Raw genomic sequence first — 7,920 nt, 5'->3', positions numbered from 1 at the left:
TCATCTGTTACTGGGTAATGATTTTCTGTCGAGGCAACAGCAATGCACAGGGCCTATTACACCAGCTACATAAAGTTAAAAAGACATTATGAATAAAGCGTTCACCATGGCTTTTACCAACATTTCTACACAAGACTGCCTAACGCTGACATGTGTTTATTAACACTTAATAATGTTTACATAATTCTTCCTTGAGCTCATTACAGCTGTCAAAAATCTGAATAGAGGGTGGTTTTGCCTGTGTTTAACTCTTGAAGACTTTGCAGTCCCTAAGCTGAGATAAACAGCAGCAGAGAGGATGCTGAAGGCCCCAACTGGTTGCTGTGCTGCCATCGTGGAAGGCTTAGAGCCAACTGCCCGCCTGAACCTGAGCATCATCACACCTTTCCTCCCTTTTTTGGGATTTCTTTCCTAGCAGGAATTCTTAACGTTTCTCACTGCACGCTCCCGAGGCTGCCCGTACTGGTCCACACGCCTGCGGAGGGCATGGAGGATCACTCCAGCCGTCAGGACAAGAGGAGGCACACAGGCACCGAAGGTGCGACAAGCGGGTGCCAGGTCGGGCTGAGAGTTTGCCGGAAAAAAAACTTTGTTCAGAGGCAGCGGGCAGAGAGGCTAAAACACAGAGCACTTGCAGGGTGAGGGTCCGTCCCGTGCCCCTGCCCCTTGCGCTGGACGGAATGGGGGCCGGAGGGACGGCTCCTCTGGCCTGGATCCTGCTCGATCTGACAACGGACCGGGATCGGGGGCGAGCCCGTGGGACCGCCGTGCGCTGTCCCGGCCCCTCACCTGCCCCCGCTGCAGAGCCCTCGCGGGCTTTCCCAAGAGGGAGCGCGGCGGGGAGATCCCCGCTCCCCAATTCCCATCCCCGCTCCCCAATTCCCATCCCCGCTCCCCAGTCCCCAGCCCCGCGCGGGCGGGAAGGACCCCGCGCTCCCTCACGCCCCGCGCGCGGCAAGGGGCGCGCGAGCCTCGGCGCCCCGCCAAGGGGCGGGGCGGGGCGGGGCGGGGCGGGGGTCCGGGCTGCCGCTGTCGGCGGCACTGGCGGGGCGGCGGCGGGAGCGGGAGCCTGCCGAGGTAAAGCGGGGACGGCGGCGGCGGTCCGGCGGGGTCGCTTCCTTACCTGTCGCGCCGCGTCTGGCGCGGGGGAGGCGGGAAGGGGAGCGGGGCGCGTTGCCGGCTGTGCCCTCTCGGATGATGGTGCTGGGACACACACACACACACACACACACACACACACACACACGCGCCTCCCACGCGTGTCCGTGCCCCCCGCGCGGGGACCGCGCTGCCCCCGGGCCAGCTCCGAGCGGGTCAGCGCGGGGCGCTCGGGTCGCGTCCCCCCCGCGGCTCGGCGGGACGCGGGGCGGGCTGCGCTCGGCGGCGCGGTCGCGATTTTGGGCTGCAGCCCGCGAGTGAGCGCGGTGATGTGGCGGTAGCGCTCGGGCGCTCTGTACCTTCCTCTCCGCAGACAAAAGCGCGCCCCAGGCGCGCCGGGGACTGGTTTGGTAACACGGGGCGCTGAACTGTGCTCGGGACCCTGCCAGCCCGGCACCCCCTTTGCCGCCGGGGCTGCGTTCCTGCCGGGCGGCGTTGGCCGGAACGAGCGGCCAACGGAAAATAAAATAAAAAACAAACAAACAAAACAACTTGATGTTTACAGATGTGGCTAAAACAAGCCCGTGGGGCTCGGCAGCTCTTGCTGCGCAGAGTGGCTCGGTGTGCGAGAGCAAAACCTCAGCGATGTGCGCCCTGTGAGTGAGATTCCTGCGCAGGGAGAGCCGCGGTGCCCGTCCTTCAGCCGACTGCTCTCTTCAGCTCCCGGTAGTTCTGTGCCCCAGGAACTCGGGGAAGGGCCGGGAAGGCGTGCAGGGCGGCTCTCCTGCGCCTTTTGGAAGTGAAGTTCAGTTTTGCGGCTCGTCTCCTCGCCGAAGGATATTGTTGGGACGTGGTGGCAAGGGAGCTGTGCGGCTGGAGCAGGGATTACTTCTGGGTGAATGAGGCTGGCGGTATGGAGATCTTCGGGATCCCTTCTGCTGCCTGCCAGGGAGAGATCCATGGTTAGTAAATACAGTGTGAAGATTCGGCAGTGTGTGTGCGTGTCGCAGGCGCTGATACAAGGAGGTAATAGGAGCGGCTGTTCGTGCATTTCTGTTGTTTTCTAGTGGCATGTTATTGCTGTATGCAGAGTGACAGTTTGGTCAGCTGAATCTGTGGCAGAATTTTGTTGGTTTGGATAGTGTTGATATTTTGCCGTCTGCCGAGACTAACAGCAATTCAACAAGCCATGTGTAACAATATAGAAAGAGCTGAATTATTGGCAACAAACGCCTTAACTATGTTTTGAAGAGAGACAGGCTTTGAAGAGATCTTTTGTGTGGATTCTGAAAACAAAGTAGTTAATGGAGCAACACAAAATATTACTGTCTGAGGACTGTGCTGGATCCAAAAGTGACCACCAGGACAGTACAGCAACAGCCCAAGGAGAGGAAATTCACTGACAATGGTTTTCGCCTCTTTCTCTTGGAAGAGTTCTCATGAGGAAGTTTAGCAAGCATAGGTTAATTATATATGATGTTATGGCTGACTGAAGGAATTGGATACCTAGTGCAAAAGCCTGTGCATGTGGGAGAAGCTGATTTAAGGTAGAGTGGTGTCAATGTAAATTTAGACTGGTTGTGTCATTGTGGTAGAAGTTGCTATGTGGACATCACTTATTTGCAGTTCTGGTTATGTCATTTGGGAAGAGCTGGAAGCAAAACTGAATAAAAAACATTGCTCTTAAAATAAGAGCGTCGGGAGTTGGTGCGTGCTTTGTTTTTCAATCAAGAAAGTTGGTTTTGATTTAAAATATTAATTAAATCATTCCTTTATGAACCAAGCTCTGGGTAAGAGCTTGATGTGTCAGCATCTGTCTGTGTCTGTTTTAATGATCAGAGAAGGTTGATCCTCATTTTTTTATGTGGGTCAGCTTCCAGAAAAATACGCTTTGCTAGATGAAGGGTTACAGGATTTGTCCTTGTATTCGTAGTGTCACAGTGTTAGTAAATGAGAGTGCCTCAACCTGGGTTGTCATTATTTTGTGGCTAAGCATGCTGGTGAAGAATGCAAAGTGGCTCCACAGCAGATGGTCGCACTTTGGGGTACCTCACATCTCTTCTGCACCTTCTTGCAGAGTGGAGGGGTCTTGCAATGTTCTTGAATTTCCAGGCTAATTCACCCTAAAATACCTAAGTATGGTAAAGTGTCTCTGTTACGTGTGAAATCTAGGTTCTCTCCAGGTAGAAAGAGTGGCACCACCAGGGACTGCTTTTTGGTTCTCTGCTGAGGTAATTTTGTCCATGTCTGTAGTAAAACTGATAAAGCTCGTTTTAGGAGTAATGGGTCTCTAGTGTGGGCAAGGTGTAGAAGGCTCAGAGTTCTCACATATTTCACATAGGATGAATTATTCTAGCAAATTCCTAACCATGAAGTACCCACAGCTGTGTACATTAGGAGTTTGAGTCAGGTGTGTCTGAAAGGGATCATTTTCACACTTCTGTCAATATGGATATGGTGGGTATGTAGCACAAAGTCCCCATTGACTTCTGTGGATAATACACCTGTAAGATCAGTGTTCCAAGGAGTTTAAACCAGGGTGGTATTCTCCTAGTAGGTGATACAAGCAATGATTTAAAAAACTGCCACTCCTCAGTAGGATACAATATAAAGTCCAACCAGTGTCATCCAACTGTTGTGAGCAATTACAGTGTGCTTTTTGTTAGGGTGGAAGTTTCTTCTAACCCTTCTTAGCTAGGATTCACTTTATGCACAAGATTTTAATATCTTCTTGCCTCTTTTTCTAACCTGTTGTTTCAGTAATATCTTGTAGCACTGAACTCTGTCAGTTATCTGCATTAAATCTGTTGTTTTTCAATGTCATTGACTCTCTCCTTGTTTATCTATTAGGGGGAGACAATAATTATTGAAATTCCTTAATACAGCTTAACTGATCTTAATTATAATAATGGAGTCCATTACAATGACTACTGCAAGTGTAAAATATTGCAAAAATATAAAGTGTAGGCAAGATATTGGGGAGAAATTATTTCCAATTTTTTCTTATTTGTAGGTTGTGTTCTAATTAAATATTCAATATTTTAGGAAACAGTCTTTTAGTTTCAAGACACTGTTGAAATGTCAGTTAAATTGTATTTCCCTCCCTCAAAGCAGTGTGCAGCATTCCATTTGCTATACTGGGAAATCTTTAAGACTTGAAGAGTCACTAAACTTTTCACTCTCTGTAGTCTATAGTTCAGCTTGTATTCAAGGTAGATAAATTGGTAAATGCTGAACATGTAGGAAGTACAGACATAAAAAAATATAATTAGGCCCATTGTGAAAAAGCCAAACAAAATACAAGAAAGTGTAGAGAATTTACAGAATAGACATTTACCTATAAGGAATGTGTTTTTTCTTTTTTAGGAGCTACTGATATTATTGAAAGAAAAAAAAAGAACTTCATTTTATTAAATACTTATTTAGTTTGTTGAAGTAATACTTCGTAGATTTTGGATTTATTTTCTACACTAACCAAGCTTTTCTTTACTGTTCACCTCCTTTTTTTATCCTCACACAATGAGCTTATTATTGTTAGTCTTGGTTACAGACATATATATTTTTGTAGAACTTTATAGCAAGTCTATAAGGCAATAGACCCTATCATATCACACGTCTAATTTATAACTTTATTTTTCAGCAATTATAGGAAGTCTGCTGCTCAGATCAGAATTAAAATTATGTAAGTATAATTAAAATATGCCAATATTACTAACATGATGAAATGCATATGAGCTCATGAGTTTTTCTTTTCACTACTTTTTTTTATATTATTATTTTTGGTTTTAATATAGAGTGCAAGCTGTTGCTAATTAGCATGGCACTCTGAAGGTGGTCTTTATGTAAGCTAAATGGAGAGGATAGGATGGGGGGGCGGTCAGGAAACAAAACTGGAGACGTAAAAGTGCCGGTCTTGGAGATGTTTAAAAGCTTGGCATGTAGAGTGGGTTTTGTTCTTTCTGTGAGACAAGTGATGGCAAGGTTATGTGTAAAACTTCAGACCTGAGCTGAATCCTGTTCCAGTGTGTGTGTTCGTGCTGGGTACAGGAAAGAGCCTCTCCCTGAAAGGGCACTAGTTTCTCTTCTGCTTCTCGTACAGCACTGCAATGTCTCCTGGTTAGTAGGCTGGAGTGGGGAGTTGTTGGATGGCGTGGGCTGGGTGCACACGTGTTTCCAGAGTTGCAGAAGGCTCACTGAAGAAGTGCCACTAACATGCACAACTCTGGTGCGTTTGCCATGGCTTTCCTCTCGTGGATACAGAATATTTGCAGACATTGGTGTTTGCTACTGTACTTAAATTGCTGAAGGCATATTTACTTTAGATATGTGTGTAATATGCACAAGTCTGCTTACAGTATACACAAATGAACGTACACGTGTCTTTATGTGTATAAATATTTCCGTGCCTATTTCTCAATGTTAATACATATTTCATTCTTGGGTGGAACTTCTGCATCTGCTAAGGGGACAGGTTTTGAATTTGCACAGCATAATGTTAAGGTCTGGGCTGCTGATTGTTATTGGAGTATTTGGCAGTCATGATTCTGGAGGTTCTAGCTCTTACCTAGGCAGATATGAAAAAGCTGCTCCCTGCGGCAGCAATGTGTAGCAAAGTAATAGAAGACAAGCTTTAAATAGAAGACAAGCTTTAAATAAATGATAAATAGAATCTTTATTAAAGCCATTCTTGCATATGGGGAACATACTACGGAGCTCTGTAGAAAGCTGTCTTCCTTGGGTCTCTAAATGAAACCTGATTCGCTCCCTGTGAGGGCATGCTTTGTTCTGCCAGGCAAGGAAGAGTACTCTCAGTAGCTCAGTACAGGTAACAGATCTTCCTTTTCTCACATGTCCTTCATCTTGTATCTGTTTTGACCTATGTCTAGATTCTCTGAAAATGCTTTGGAATTAATGCTATTGAGAGAGTGGCATGTACCACTCATTTCATCAAAGTAATGCGTGCACCTTATCTCAAAATAATATTTAGAAACTGTTTTTTCTAATCCATTGAATTGGTACATGCAAATATGTTAGCATTAGATACTATTTGGAAATTTTATTTAACAAAAATCTTACACATAACTAATAAAAATAATCCTGCTCTTTAAAGCTTTCAATCTAGAGTTCAAAGGAAAGTCAAAGGAAGCTACACATGACATCTTTTATTTTTCTGGGGTCAACTGCAAGAAGCTGTTTAGCTACATTCTAAACCACATTAAATTTTCTTTAAATATTGATTTTTTTTTATTTATACACTGCAAAAAGTACTGTTCCAGAGTGTTTAGGTGGTTTGAGATGCCACTTATGAAACAGTGCATTATCCTCTTGAACACTTTATGCTGCTTCTCTGAGGTCGTCCTCAGGAGAACTTGTTTTGGGATCAGAAAGTAAAGTATTCAATAGTCTTCTCTACGTCAGAGGACCTGCAAAGCAATGCTGTTTGCTCAAGGTGAAATATGTGAAAGGCTTTGTTACGTTTTCATAAATAAAGAGTTTTAACTTGTTTCAGCAGGTGCCTGGAGTATATACTGAGGGATTTGAGTTTACCCAGCCTGTAGATTAAAAGTTGAAGGTGAATTGCTGCCTTGCATTTCCTAATGGGCTGTTTTGGAGCAGAGGGCAGTGCTCTTGCCTGAGGTGTACTGAGAAAGGGTGAAGTGCAGTTGTCACATATAGACATGGAGAAATTCTGACTGGGCATAAGGAAAAAAAACACCAACAATCAAAAGGCTTAAACTGCGACCTGAGGTATTTGGAGGTTGCAAGATTTGTCCTTGGAGATTTAGAAACTTGATAAGACTCTGAAGAACTTGTTCTAACTTTGAAATCAGCACTGCTTTGACTAGGAATTGGAGGACGTGGCCTCCAGAGGTCCTTTTCAGCCTAAATTATTCTGATTGTGGGAGAAGATTTCTCACAGAGAAATAAAGTACTGTAAAAGTTATGCTAAATAGTCTTTCAAACTATATTCTTAGAAACAAAGAGCTGTTTGTTTGTGGGATCAGAGGAAGAACCCTTTGTGTAGTACTCATGGCCAAGATAATTTAGAATTAATATGATTTTCTAAAGAGCACGTGCAAAGGAATAAGTTTAAGCTGTTGAGCAAAGTGCTTCAGCACTGTGCTGATGCCTTGACTAGGTACAGTCTTGCTGCTGTGTGCTGAGAATAGCTCTGACATATCAATGTGATGCACGTTATGTGGCAGTCTTTGCTGGACTTGGCTGCGATTACTGTAGGTGAGTTCTTTGCAAGTCTGGGAAAGTATGTAACATACTACATTTGAAAGGACTCTTATGGTAAAAAAATAATAGTGGTTTGTGGGGGTTTGTTTGTTTGTTTGTTTTTTCACAGAGTGGCTACTGAAGCCTAGATTGATTGTTGACACATCCTTTGTACCTGATGTGATGAGAGTACTCTTCGTTGATGGACTCACTTACCATGTCATCATGTTTGGCCATCTGTTTTTTGTAACATACAGCTTGAATTTAAGATGTTTTTATCAAAGAGTCCTTTTATATTTCTCAGAACTAACTTTGTGCTAAGTTCAACAAAATACCAGTCCCACTTGTCTTGAGCATCTGTGTGAGGTCTTAGTGATGCCACCAGAAATCCTGACGAATTTGGCCTTAAAACTTCATTTTTCCCTTGAGTTGGCAATGACCAAATAATGTGTGTTACATGAATTGTTATCCTTCCAGCATTATTCATTCAAACAGTATCTCACTGAAATAGCGTGAACTTTATATGTTGATGCCTCAATGTTCAAACTGGAAAATTCAGTAGTGGAGAACAAGTTGTATTTGTTATTCTGTATCCACATG

At 44.6% G+C, this 7,920-nt stretch overlaps 1 protein-coding gene across 4 annotated transcripts in view; it reads left to right on the top strand.

The window, feature by feature from the left end:
* Window positions 1-1,847: 1,847 nt before the first annotated feature.
* RARB (retinoic acid receptor beta) overlaps window positions 1,848-7,920 on the top strand; it is a 325,381-nt gene continuing 319,308 nt past the window's right edge. For 2 of the 4 annotated variants that reach the window (XM_050329904.1, XM_050329895.1), the window contains exons 1-2: window positions 1,849-2,060; window positions 4,739-4,780. The gene's annotated coding sequence lies outside the window, so the exon portion shown is untranslated. Of the gene's footprint in view, window positions 2,061-4,738; window positions 4,781-7,920 lie in introns of all 4 variants that reach the window. The other 2 variants (XM_050329913.1, XM_050329938.1) reach the window with 2 other exon arrangements.

Source organism: Myiozetetes cayanensis, unplaced genomic scaffold (genome assembly GCF_022539395.1).
Source record: "Myiozetetes cayanensis isolate MyiCay16 unplaced genomic scaffold, myiCay2020 scf1, whole genome shotgun sequence".
Classification (NCBI taxonomy): Eukaryota; Metazoa; Chordata; class Aves; order Passeriformes; family Tyrannidae; genus Myiozetetes; species Myiozetetes cayanensis.
The sequence above is the reverse complement of the archived record's forward strand: the minus strand, read 5'-3'. Positions and strand labels throughout refer to the sequence as shown.